The following is a 12,093-nucleotide window of genomic DNA, read 5'->3' as shown; positions in this document are numbered from 1 at the left end:
AGTAGAAAAATCAGCGACACAACAGACTGTAAATGAGTAAGACAGTCTGTTGTGTCGCTGATTTTTCTACTGAGAGCATACTTTTTCGTGGTCGGATGATTCGGCATCTATTTCTAGCATTCAGGAATCCACATTTGCTGGTCATTCCTCTTATTCTTGTATGTAATATAATTTTAATCTTCGGATTTTTTAATATGCTAGACCACTGGTTTTAATTGATCAATATCAATTTCTACCCTCATTAATAAATTTTATATATATATATATATATATATATATATATAGACATAGCTGTGTGGTTTTAAGAAGGTCACTTTCCAACCATGTGGTTTTGATTTCATTCTCACTGTGTGGGACATTAGGGAAATGTTTTCTACAATAGCTCTGGGTCAAACAATGTCTTCTGAGTGAATGTGATGTAAACGAATGAGTGCCCAACACCACATTGGTGGATAAAATTTCTTTATTTGTGTATTAAGGCTACTATTAGTTTCATATTAAGAAAAATATTTTAACAATTTTTTTTCAAGTTGATCACATGGAGGGATAGTGTTAATCTGCATTATATGTATATATATATTATTTATATTGGGTGGCACGTAAAAGCACCCACTACACTCTTGGAGTGGTTGGCATTAGGAAGGGCATCCAGCTGTAGAAACTCTGCCAAATCAGATTGGAGCCTGGTGTAGCCATCTGGTTTCACCAGTCCTCAGTCAAATCGTCCAACCCATGCAAGCATGGAAAGCGGACGTTAAACGATGATGATGATGATGATGATATATATATCAGTAGTTTTTAATGACTACCTCTGTCTGGGTTCCTTATTGCACCAGCGCTATTTAATGTATTTCCTTCTTCCTTTCTGCAGTACTTGGATATATATATCTCATCATCATCATTTAATATCCTTGTAGACATCGGTTGGACAACTACACACACACACACACACGCATACTCTCACACCATCATTGTTTATTTGTATTATCCTGTTCTCATTGACACTTACTAAAATAACATTCAAAATTTCTCATCAGGATTTGAAAACATAAATTTAAAAGTGTTTTTTGTTGTTACTATTTTTACTTCATTGTTCTCTCTTTGCAATTTCTCTTCATTCTTTCCCTAGTTTTTCTCCCTTTTCAATCTTTTGCACTTTTTAATCTCACTTCTTTTTATTTCACTCTTTTTTTTTTATCCATCTCTCTGTCTGTCTAACTCTTTCGGATATTGTTTTTTACCTCAGGGTTGTTTGATTGAGTAGACATTTGAGGAAGGGGTTTCTGGTGATGATTGTCCCATGTTTGTTTTTTTGCTTCCATTTAAAAATAATTATGGGTTTGAGTTGAAGAATTTGTTACTACATCTGGAAGGTTAAGCAATCACATAGGAACTTTACTTTCAGATGTTGTGATATACGAAGGAAAATAAGTCTGGAATTATTTCAATAATTTAGTTCTGGTTACAATAAATAGCAAATAAATTATACATAAGTTTTGGCATTTCATCTATCATTACTTTTTGAGTTCTAATTTCGCTGAGGTTGACTTTGCCTTTTATCATTTCGGGGTCAATGAAATAAGTACCAGTGAAGCACTGGGGTTGCTGTAATTAACTAGCCCCCTCCCTTAAAATGTTAGGCCTTCTGCCTATAGTAAAGAAATTATTATACATTAGTCTCTGTTTGGTTATATCTCTGTCAATCTGCTTGTCTGTCTATTCGTTATTCATTTACCATCCTCATTGTTTTAATGTTCACTTTTCTGTACTTGTATGGGTCAGATGGAATTGTCAAGGCAGATTTTCTGTGGGTAGAGACCCTTCCTCTTACCAATCCTCACCTGATTCCAAATATATTTTTCATCAAAGATTGAAAATGTATGGTGCCCATTTACAACCATCCTGCAATATCAAAACAAAGGGATTGCCTCCCCCCCACATACATATATATGTGTGTGTGGCTCTGTGCTTAAGAAGTTTGCTTTCCAACCATGTGGTCTTGGGCTTCGTCTTGCTGCATGGCACCTTGGGCAAGTGCCTTGTAAAATACTCTTCGGGCAGCCTTGTGAGTGGATTTAGTAGATGAAAACTGAAAGAAACCTATCTACCTCTCTCTCTTTCTCCGTGTGTGTGTTTGTATGTTCTCCTGTTTAGACATCGCAAATGAGCATCACTGTCATACAAGTAAGGTTGTTCATTCCCAGTCTTCTATGAAAAACGTCTATTTCTTTGCTTGGACACAGACGAAGGTTGGCAACAGGAAAGGTATCCTGCTGTAGAAAATCTGACCCCTGTAACCTTGGAAAAGTAGATGTTAAATGATGATGATGATATATATATATATATATATATACATACATACATACATACATACATACATATTATTAGCTTCTTTCAGTGTCTGTCTGTCTACCAAATCGACTCACAAGGCTTTGGTAGAATTCATTTGTCCCATGTGCTGCACACAGCTTCTTAACAACTTGTTTTAATTTAAATCTTCATATTTAATGAAATCTTGTTTATCTTCTATTGTAGCCCTGGGCCAAGTGAGTGAATTTGGTGGACAAAATCTTTGTCACATGTGTGTGTGTGTGTTTGTGCTTGTATGTTTTTATGTTTATATGTTTATATTTATCCTTCCACTGCTTGACAACCAGTGTAGTGTTGGTTTGTTTCCGTCCATGCAACTTAATGGTTCAGCAAAAGAATCCGATAGAATAAGCACCAGACTTAAAAATATTAAGTACAAAGGTTGATTTATTCAACTAGACCAAGAGTAGGAAAACTTTTTAGTGCAGTGGTCAAAAATCCCTCCCCTCCCCCAAAAAACTGTCCACAGGCAGATCACAAGTTTTAACTCTTATATCTGTGTAAATCTTCATTAACGCCGCCACTGACTTCAGGACATTTATACTACTTATGAGGTTTCTATATTTATATGTTTTATAGGGAAAACAAAATTTCCATTCAAATGGCAACTACCAGACGATTCTCTATGCAAGTCTAACCGTTTTAAGCCGTAGTAGAAATGTGATCTATATCGGAAATAGACATACGAATATTGTATAAATTTTATAATTGAAAAATTTACTATATTTTGTACATACGAGTATATCAGCCTGCGGGTGAAATAAAATGGGCTTGTGGGCGCAATTGTGCCCACGGGCAGGGGTTTCCCCACCCCTGAACTAGGCCCTTCTAGGTGATACTCTAGCATATCTGCAGTTCAATGACTGAAACAAGTAAAAGATAAAAGATATATATATATATATATATATATATATATATATATATATATTGCATTATTCAGAGATAGCCCAGGTCAGTTCTGACTGTGTAAATCTCTTGTCAAAAGCCTTCCAGCTGTGACTATCTCTTCTAATTTTAAGACCTAGTATATCTAAGACTTCATTCTTCAATCTGTTCTTTTTTTTCCAAGATGCTTGGGTGTTATTTGACAGACATTTGGCTTCTGTATCTAGCAAGTTGAACGGCCACGTAGATGGTCTATGATTAGCTCAAGTAAGTTTTCTTTGTGTGTGTGTGTGTGTGTGTGTGTGTGTGCAATGAAATATCACCAGTTTGGTTTAAGCTTTAACAGTTTGGTATTTTAATTCCTTGCCTATTAAGCTTTTATATTAGGACAGGTGTGTATGCAAGATGGACATCCTGTGGTTTAATAATCATGTGGCTACTAGAGAAATGGTTATAATCATCAATTCTTAGTTGCTATTTTCGTTTCTGGTGATTTTTTTTCTCCTTTTTTCCTCATCATTCACTGCAGCTTTATTATGTCTGAGCATCCACAAAGGATCTATATTTAATTGTATTGTATCTAATTACTCTGTGTGGACAGTAGCTTAGCAACCGTGCTTTGTCATTAAACTGTGTCATCTGTGTGAGTTGTTTATTAATAATACTAAGATACTAATAATGAAAACTGGCCAACTGTATCATACAAATGTATGTGTGTGCATGTATGTAGGTGTGTGTGTGTGTTTTTATATAAGTGTGTGTGTGTGCATGCCTGCTTGTTTGGAGGTATTATATAGATATTACACACACACACGCATATAGGGTATATGTATTTATACTTGTGTATAGTGTGTGTGGGCATGTGTGTGTGTAGATATATTTATATAGTACTGCTAATTTTTGGGCATTTGAAATGATGTCAGCACAACCTTGTAAGAGTAAACATTTATTCTGGAGTTTGTAGGTTGGAGAATGTGAAATAATATTATCAACTCCATGAAATATGAACTTGACTGTCAACTTTAATTGAACTAAAAGCACTGTTAAGTCAATATCTAAACCTGAATTTTTTTTCTTCTCTTTCATACTATTGAAGGTATTGTGAAGAAGACTGGACTTATTGGTCTTTTTTGTGTTGAGATTCTATATAGGGAAGAGTACAGTAAGAAACAATATTTCTATCTCTGTAATGTAAGTGGAGGTATATGGCTTAGTGGTTAGGGTGTTGGACTCACAATCGTAAGATTGTGGTCTCAGTCCCTGGACAGAGCAACGCATTGTGTTCTTGAGCAAAACACTTCATTTCATGTTGCTCTAGTCCTCTCAGCTGTAGAAATGAGTTTAGCCTGGAGAGGGATGGGCTCTGCCAGGCTCTCTTGTTCTACATATGCTGCATGGCTGCAACAACCCCCAAGGGGTTAAGGGACTTGTGCCTCAGCCAAGTTTCTTCTACTGCACCTTCTGATTGATACAAACCTTTCTGATTAGCGAAATTGGGTTGAGGGAAACTGTGGAAGCTTATTGGTTGGAGTATGCCTATAATTTGAATGGACAGCCTTGTTGCACAATGTCACACTTTGATTCTCCTCTTTGAGGAATCATTAACCCTTTTGTTGCCATATTTCTGTTGAAATACATTGCCTTTATTTCATTTAATTTTGAAGATAATGAAATTAGTAAAATAACTTCTATTCTACATGAAATTAACATGGTGTCTTAGTGGTTAAGAAGCTTGCTTTGCTACCTTGTGGTTTTGGGTTCAGTCTCACTGCATGGCACTTTGAGGCAAGTGTCTTCTACTATATAGCCTTGTGAGTGAATTTGGTAGATGGAAACTGTGTGGAAGCCCATTGTGTGTTATGTATCTTTGTGTTTGTCCCCCTCCCCCACTACTTCACAACCAGTGTTGGTTTGTTTATATCCTTGTAGATTTGTGATTTGACAGACGAGATTGACAGAACAAGTACCAGACTTCAAAAACAAAAATACTGGATCGATTTGTTCGACTAAATCCTTCAGGTTGGTGCCCCAGCATGGCCACAGTCCAACAACTGAAACAAGTGAAAGATAAAAGATAGAAAGTTCTAATTTAGATCACTTTAAAACATGTTGTCAGAAAGGTTAAGAGTACAAGTGTCTGTGAATTACTCAATGTCTTGTACAGTAGTAATTTGACGAGAAGATAGTTTTGTTGATCTAACAACTCGACTATTTATTGTCAAAAACCTATATGAAATCCATTTACTGCCAGTTCATGAAACATGATTTACAATGCAGATAAGACTGTGTTGTTTAAGAAGCTTGCTTCCCAACCATGTGGTCTCTGGCTCAGTCCAGCTCTGCAGCACTTTGGCCAAGTGTCTTCTACTATAGTACTGGATCACCCAAAGCCTTGTGGGTGATTTGGTAGACAGGAGCTGAAAGAAGATTGTTCTGCATGCATTTGTGTGTGTGTGTGTATTTGTACCACATTCTAGACATCATGTGATGGTTGTAAATGTGCATCATCATTATACAAGCAAGGCTGTTCATTTCCAGTCTTCCATGAAAAATGTGTCTGGCCATGGGAAAATATTACTTTGCTTGAAAATAGGTGAGTGTTAGTGACAGGAAAGGTATCCAGCTGTAGAGAATCTGCCTCAACAAATTCATCTGACCTATGCAAGCTTGGAAAATTAAGATATTAAAATGATGATGACATCTATTCATGGAGTTAGGTAGGCTGAATTAGCAAGAATTTAGCGTCTAGGTCATGTGCATGAGGCAGCATCATCATTGTCCTATATAAATTGTTGACCAACTTAGACGATAAAGCTCCAATAGATGTCATATACAATTTAGTGCTGAAATTACAGGTGTTTGATGAAAGATTTTGATATCATCATCATCACTTTTAACATCCTCTTTCCCATGTTTGCATGGGTCAGACAGGCTGTCGAGGCAGATTTTCATTGGTTGGATACCCTTCCTGTTGCCAATCCTCACCTGTTTCCTTGTAAGGTAATATTCTCTCATGGTCAGATATGTTTTTGTAGAAGATTAGAAATGAACGACAATGCTTTTATAGTGACACTCATTTACATCTGTCTTGCAATGTTAAGAACAGGAGATGCGCACACTTAAACATGCACTCATATATATATATATATATATATATATAATTGTGGCACTCCGTTGGTTACGACGATGAAGGTTCCAGTTGAGTTGATCCGATCAACGGAACAGCCTGCTCGTGAAATTAACATGCAAGTGGCTGAGCACTCCACAGACACGTGTATCCTTAACGTAGTTCTTGGGGGAGATTCAACATGACACAGAGTGTGACAAGGCTGGCCCTTTGAAATCCAGGTACAACAGAAACAGGAAGTAAGAGTGAGAGAAAGTTGTGGTGAAAGAGTACAGCAGGGTTCCTCCCCCCACTGCCAGAGCCTCGTGGAGCTTTGGGTGTTTTTGTTCAATAAACACTAACACCCGGTCTGGGAATTGAAACCACGAGTCCGTTGCCCTAATCACTGGGCCATTGCGCCTCCACATATATACATATACACACACACATGTATGTACATATACAAGCTTCCTTCAGTCTCCATCTACCAAATCCACTCACAGCCAGGGGTTATATTAAACGACATGCCCAAGGTGCCACACAGTGGGACTGAACCTGAAACCACATAGTTGGAAAGCAAGCTTCTTAACATTACAGTTACGCCTGTGCCTATCTAGATACTCTAAAGTAAATAATGATAAAAGAGTGAAAATAATTGTGATCAGCTTACATGTTTAATTAGCGGTAAAGAAGACATTTCCAAAATGCAACAAACAACTGGATGATATTGCAGTTTGAAACAGCTGCGACTTATCTAGTTTTTGAGGTACAAACCTCTCTCTGTTATATGTCATTACTCTCATTACTAAAGCAGTTGTTATGACCTTATGTGAGCTCTCTGTTAGGCATGTGGATAGAACCAGCAGGTGTTCAGTGTCTTTTCTTGGGATACTAATGTCACACAAATGACATCTATTTGTCTGGCCAGCTGTAGCATTTAGTACGCTAACAATAAATAAAAAGATATAGAATATCTACATTTTGACAATGTTAGTTAAGGAGTGTATATTTTTCATTGTACGGTGGCACAGTGTTTCACACTATTCCACACACACTATAATTATGAGAAAAATATATGATGCTATTATGGCATTGTGGTCAACGAGTTTGCTTCGCAATCACATGGATTCATTCTGCTGCACGACACTTGGGGGCAAGTGTTTTCTGTTATAGTTCTGAACCATCTAAATGCCCTGTGAATGACTTTGGTAGACGAAAAGAGTAGACACCCGTGTGTGTGTGTATGTATGTGTATATGAATGCACGCACACACACACACACACACACACGTATTCCTAAAGAAATTAACTTGTGTCAAAAACCATTTCTTTAGATACATTTTAAACATCGCAGATTACGATTCTGTGTGGTTGTGGGGATATTGATGTTGCCGGTCAAAAGTTTCGCATGTTTTTCAAGAATCATAAGTTCGGACGTTTAAAACGTAATTCTTTTCGTTTTTAAAAGAAATCGAAAATGATAAAAATATGAAAACGCGTGTGGGGCAAATCTGTCGCTCTCTCACACCCACATTTATTATTATTATTTTTTTTTTTGAGAACCGTCATTTACAATGCTAAAGACATACGACGCACTAAATAATTTCCGACTTTATGTAGGAACGCTATATATATATATATATATATATACACATACATACACTTGATTGTTATTATTTTCAGTGTTAATTTTTGGTGGTTTAAATGACAAGTAATAATAATGTACGTCTGTTCTATATGTGTGTGTATCACCACTTAACAACGGGTGTTGGTTTGTTTACGCCCCGCTAACTTAACGACTCGGTTAAAATATACTGTTACGATAAGTATCACCAGACTTTAAAATATATACTAGATTCGATTTGGTTGGCTTAAAACCCTTCAAAGCGGTGCCCCAGCGTGACCAGTGTCCAATGGCCGAAGCAAATAAAAGAATGAAAGGGGACACACACACAGATAGATCCATGTGTGTGTTTCAGACATTTAATGCGGTGAGCCTCCCTGCAATTAAATATTGTTATACTACCTCAACTACTTATGGCATCCCCGAGTGATTTGTCTAATTTTTTTTATAAATTATATTATACACGTGGGGGGGTGGGGGTGATATGCTGTTTGTTTTCTAAACCACGTGATTCCGGGTTCAGTCTCACAGCGTAACATCTTCGACAAGTGTCTTCCGTTGCCCCGGGCCGACGAAATCTTTGAGTGGATTTGGATGGCCGAAACTGAAAGAAGCTTGTCACGCGCGCATATCTATTTATCTAATCTGAGAGAGAGAGAAAGAGAGAGATATGCTTGTCTTTGTTAGTCCCTCAGTACCGTTTTGTTTACGTCCCCATAACTTAGTGACTTGGCGAAGAAACCGACAGAATAAGTATCATCAGACTTTAGAGAAAAGAAATATTGGGGGTTTATCTGTTGGACTAAAACCCTTCTAGATGATTTTCCAGTATGGTTGCAGTCCAATGATTGAAACAAGTAAAATATAAAAGATATGGTTTCAGTTTCTTTCTTTCCCTTTTTTGCTAATCTGACATTCTTTAAAACGTAATAGACGAAAAGAACCAACAAAAATAGACCTAGATACTACTGCTCTCCCTTGACGTTGCGGCTCTATCAACAGTACCGGACCAATTATCCGGTACTATAGGACCAGACTTCTGGAAGCAGTCTAAATATATATACCTAAAATATAAAATAAACTATGAAAATTAAAGAACTAAATTGTATTTAACAGATTCAAATTAACTTCTGTTGCAAAGTCTGTTTGATATTTATTAATCCACCTAAAATTCTTAAAATGTATCATATTGTACCATATATAGCGTTTACAGGATGAAAATTAACGAAGAAAAGCAAAGAATATATTTTATATAAAAGATATAGGTACAAAAATTAATACACTTCTAAAACAGTATGTTTAATTTTTAGCAATCAACTTTAAAAAATGAGGGAAACTATTTTTAACACCTTATGCAAATTAGCCAATTTCAAAAACAGTCTGTTGACTCAATACAGGGTACAGTTGTCTTTTATCTTTCACTGGTTTTAGTCTTTCGACTGGGGCTCTGACCGTGCAATGCTTTCGTAGAAGAATCGACACCTGTACTTATTCTGTGGGTCTCTTTTTGCCGAATTGCTGTGAACAAACTAACTCCGATTGTCAAGCGGTGGTGATGAGAAAAACACTAAGATACACACATAGATGTATACATACATATATATGGCGGGCTTTTTTTCAGTTTCTGTTTGAAATCCATCACATGGCTTGGTCGGCTCAGGGTTATAGTAAAAGATTAGACGCCCAAGTTGCCATGAAGTACGACTGAACTCAGAACTATGTAGTTGGGAGGTCTTACCATACAGCCTCTTCGATTTTCAGGACATCCCCTAAAACTCGCGCGCGCACATATACACAGTACTTTATGTGGAGAGAGAGGTAGGGGGTGCGCTGTCAGCAAGGGGAATAACTCCTGTTTGTTTTCGTGTCTACAGGAAGTCGCTAAATTTCAGATTTGAACAGTAACGTCATTTTGTAATATTTATTCTAATGATGACGAAGGTGTCTTTTTATTTTTAAAATGACGGCTAATTTCAGCCGTGGCATTCATTATCACCTGCTAGAAGACGATCAATAAGAACTCATGTATGTATATATATATGTTATAGGAGTTTAAATTTCTGCAGTATTATAGATATTTATAAAAAAATATATATGTATATAGAAGCCCGGTACTATCACGATGCTCGGATTTTTTTTTCATTTAAATTTTATTTATATACCGCAACAGAAGTCCACATCCTTCGATCCCGTTTACCTTGGTGCTTATATATATGTATAGTTATTTATTTCTCTTTAGAAATGTTATGATTTCTGTATGTTTCAATTCGAGATATTGAAGGTATTTTCTGTAAATAATCTTCTTTGCATATCCTTCCAGGTACTTCGCAAAGGAGACCTTTCATTTTCCGTAGTTTCCCATCCAACATTACCGAAAATTTACACAGTCTAGGTAAGGTTTCCTTTCATATTCTGCTTACTCTTTCCATATATATATATATATATACATATACATTGTAGCCTCGGGTGGGCTTTTAAAGCTTACTATAGAGACTGCAATTACTGCATTTGGGTAAGACCACGCATGACACTGGTCCAAGAGCGGGATTCTGTGGGACTAGGTGGGACAAACACGTGAAATGTTGCAAACACTTGGATGCTGGCGGAGGAAGTGAATGAAATCTTATTTCAGTGTTTTAACAGATCAGTGAATCGTGTGTGTTTGTATAAACGTGCTTATGTGTATATGTATCGTGCATGCGTATGTATTTCATATATATATGAATAGTACCTATATATATATATATATATATATATATATATATATATAGTGTGTGTGTGTGCGTCCACGTTATCTGCATTAAGAATGGACAAACAGCTGTAAACCAATCTCATTGAATGCTAAGAAAACCGCTCATATATCCAATGATTGTATTTTGTTCTATCTACGATGGGGACACCTCACTGGTCTTTAAACTTGAACATGTAACGGATAAATTCTGTTTCTCTGACATACATTAGGTTATATATATATATATATTTTTATTAATGCAATAATTATTGAATACCACGTGGTTCATATATCTCTTAAATTAATATTGTCTGTCAATCATTCCCTCTTCATCACGTTATTTCGTCGGATAAAAATATCCGATTAAAATTTGAATTGCTTCTCATGTGGTTGTCTTTTTTTCTCTCTTTCCTTTTACAGGAAATTAAATTTCAGTGTTGTTGCTGCTCTGAACGTCTTTGGTATTCACCAAGGTAAAAAATTAATTCGTTATCTTTTCTTTCTTTAATACTGATTCGATAATTTGATTTGTGTGATTTGATGAGAATGTTCACTGAGAGCGAGAGAGAGAGAGAGAGGGCTTGAATTAGGGTTCATCCAAATGAAAAATCCTTAATTGACATGAAATTTGAAATACTTTTACTTTCTGATGTACATGCATGCATATGGTGGACGTCAACTTGCGACTGAGCAAGACCAGTTCCTCAACCCAGTAAGTCTGTGCAAATGTCTAGGAAGTCCTTGTGTGTGAATCTGTTGTGAGTGGAGAAAGTGTTGCACAGCACTGAATCCATTTTTAGGGCAATCAGCTATAAAGCCAGTGGCACAGCAGAGGTTGAGACTGCTAGAAATAGCACTTGACGTTTTTTTAGAAGGAAGTTCTAACGAGAAGTAGGGATCCCGCACACTTAGTGAATCGTGCTAATTAACCCTTAGCTGGGACATTCACAGGTGCTCCTACTCTGTGACAGGGCAAACCTGAGAACCTGGTAATTCCACATTTCTCAAAACACTGGAACTCTCATATCAGAACCCCGTTATATGTGTGTAGGGCATTACACACTTCTATGTATTGCCATACACACAGTCAAATGAAGTAAAACGTCCACACTTGGGAATTGAAACTATCATTGACTAAGCTCGTTAGGACCTTACCTATGATACCTGTTCCACAATTTTATTAGTATTATGTAATGATGAGTCACTGAGTTTAAAAGCAAAAGGCATCATGTGTGTGTGTATATATATATATATATATATTTATATATAAAAAATACAAAAATGGGACAAGAACGCAAAACATCCAGACAGTCAAGTGATACAAAAAAGGGACAAAAAAAAACCATCCAAACAGACGATACAAAGTTAACAAGGATGG

General features: G+C 36.5%; 1 protein-coding gene across 3 annotated transcripts in view; it reads left to right on the top strand.

Moving 5' to 3' along the window:
* LOC106884327 (uncharacterized) overlaps positions 1 to 12,093 on the top strand; it is a 62,080-nt gene that overhangs the window by 43,280 nt on the left and 6,707 nt on the right. For 2 of the 3 annotated variants that reach the window (XM_014935661.2, XM_052972357.1), the window contains 2 exons: positions 10,305 to 10,376; positions 11,136 to 11,188. The gene's annotated coding sequence lies outside the window, so the exon portion shown is untranslated. Of the gene's footprint in view, positions 1 to 9,855; positions 10,010 to 10,304; positions 10,377 to 11,135; positions 11,189 to 12,093 lie in introns of those variants that run through there. The other variant, XM_014935659.2, reaches the window with a different exon arrangement.

Source organism: Octopus bimaculoides, chromosome 13, assembly GCF_001194135.2.
Source record: "Octopus bimaculoides isolate UCB-OBI-ISO-001 chromosome 13, ASM119413v2, whole genome shotgun sequence".
NCBI lineage: Eukaryota > Metazoa > Mollusca > Cephalopoda > Octopoda > Octopodidae > Octopus > Octopus bimaculoides.
Note: the sequence above shows the minus strand (reverse complement) of the source record. Positions and strands in the feature narration are given on the sequence as shown.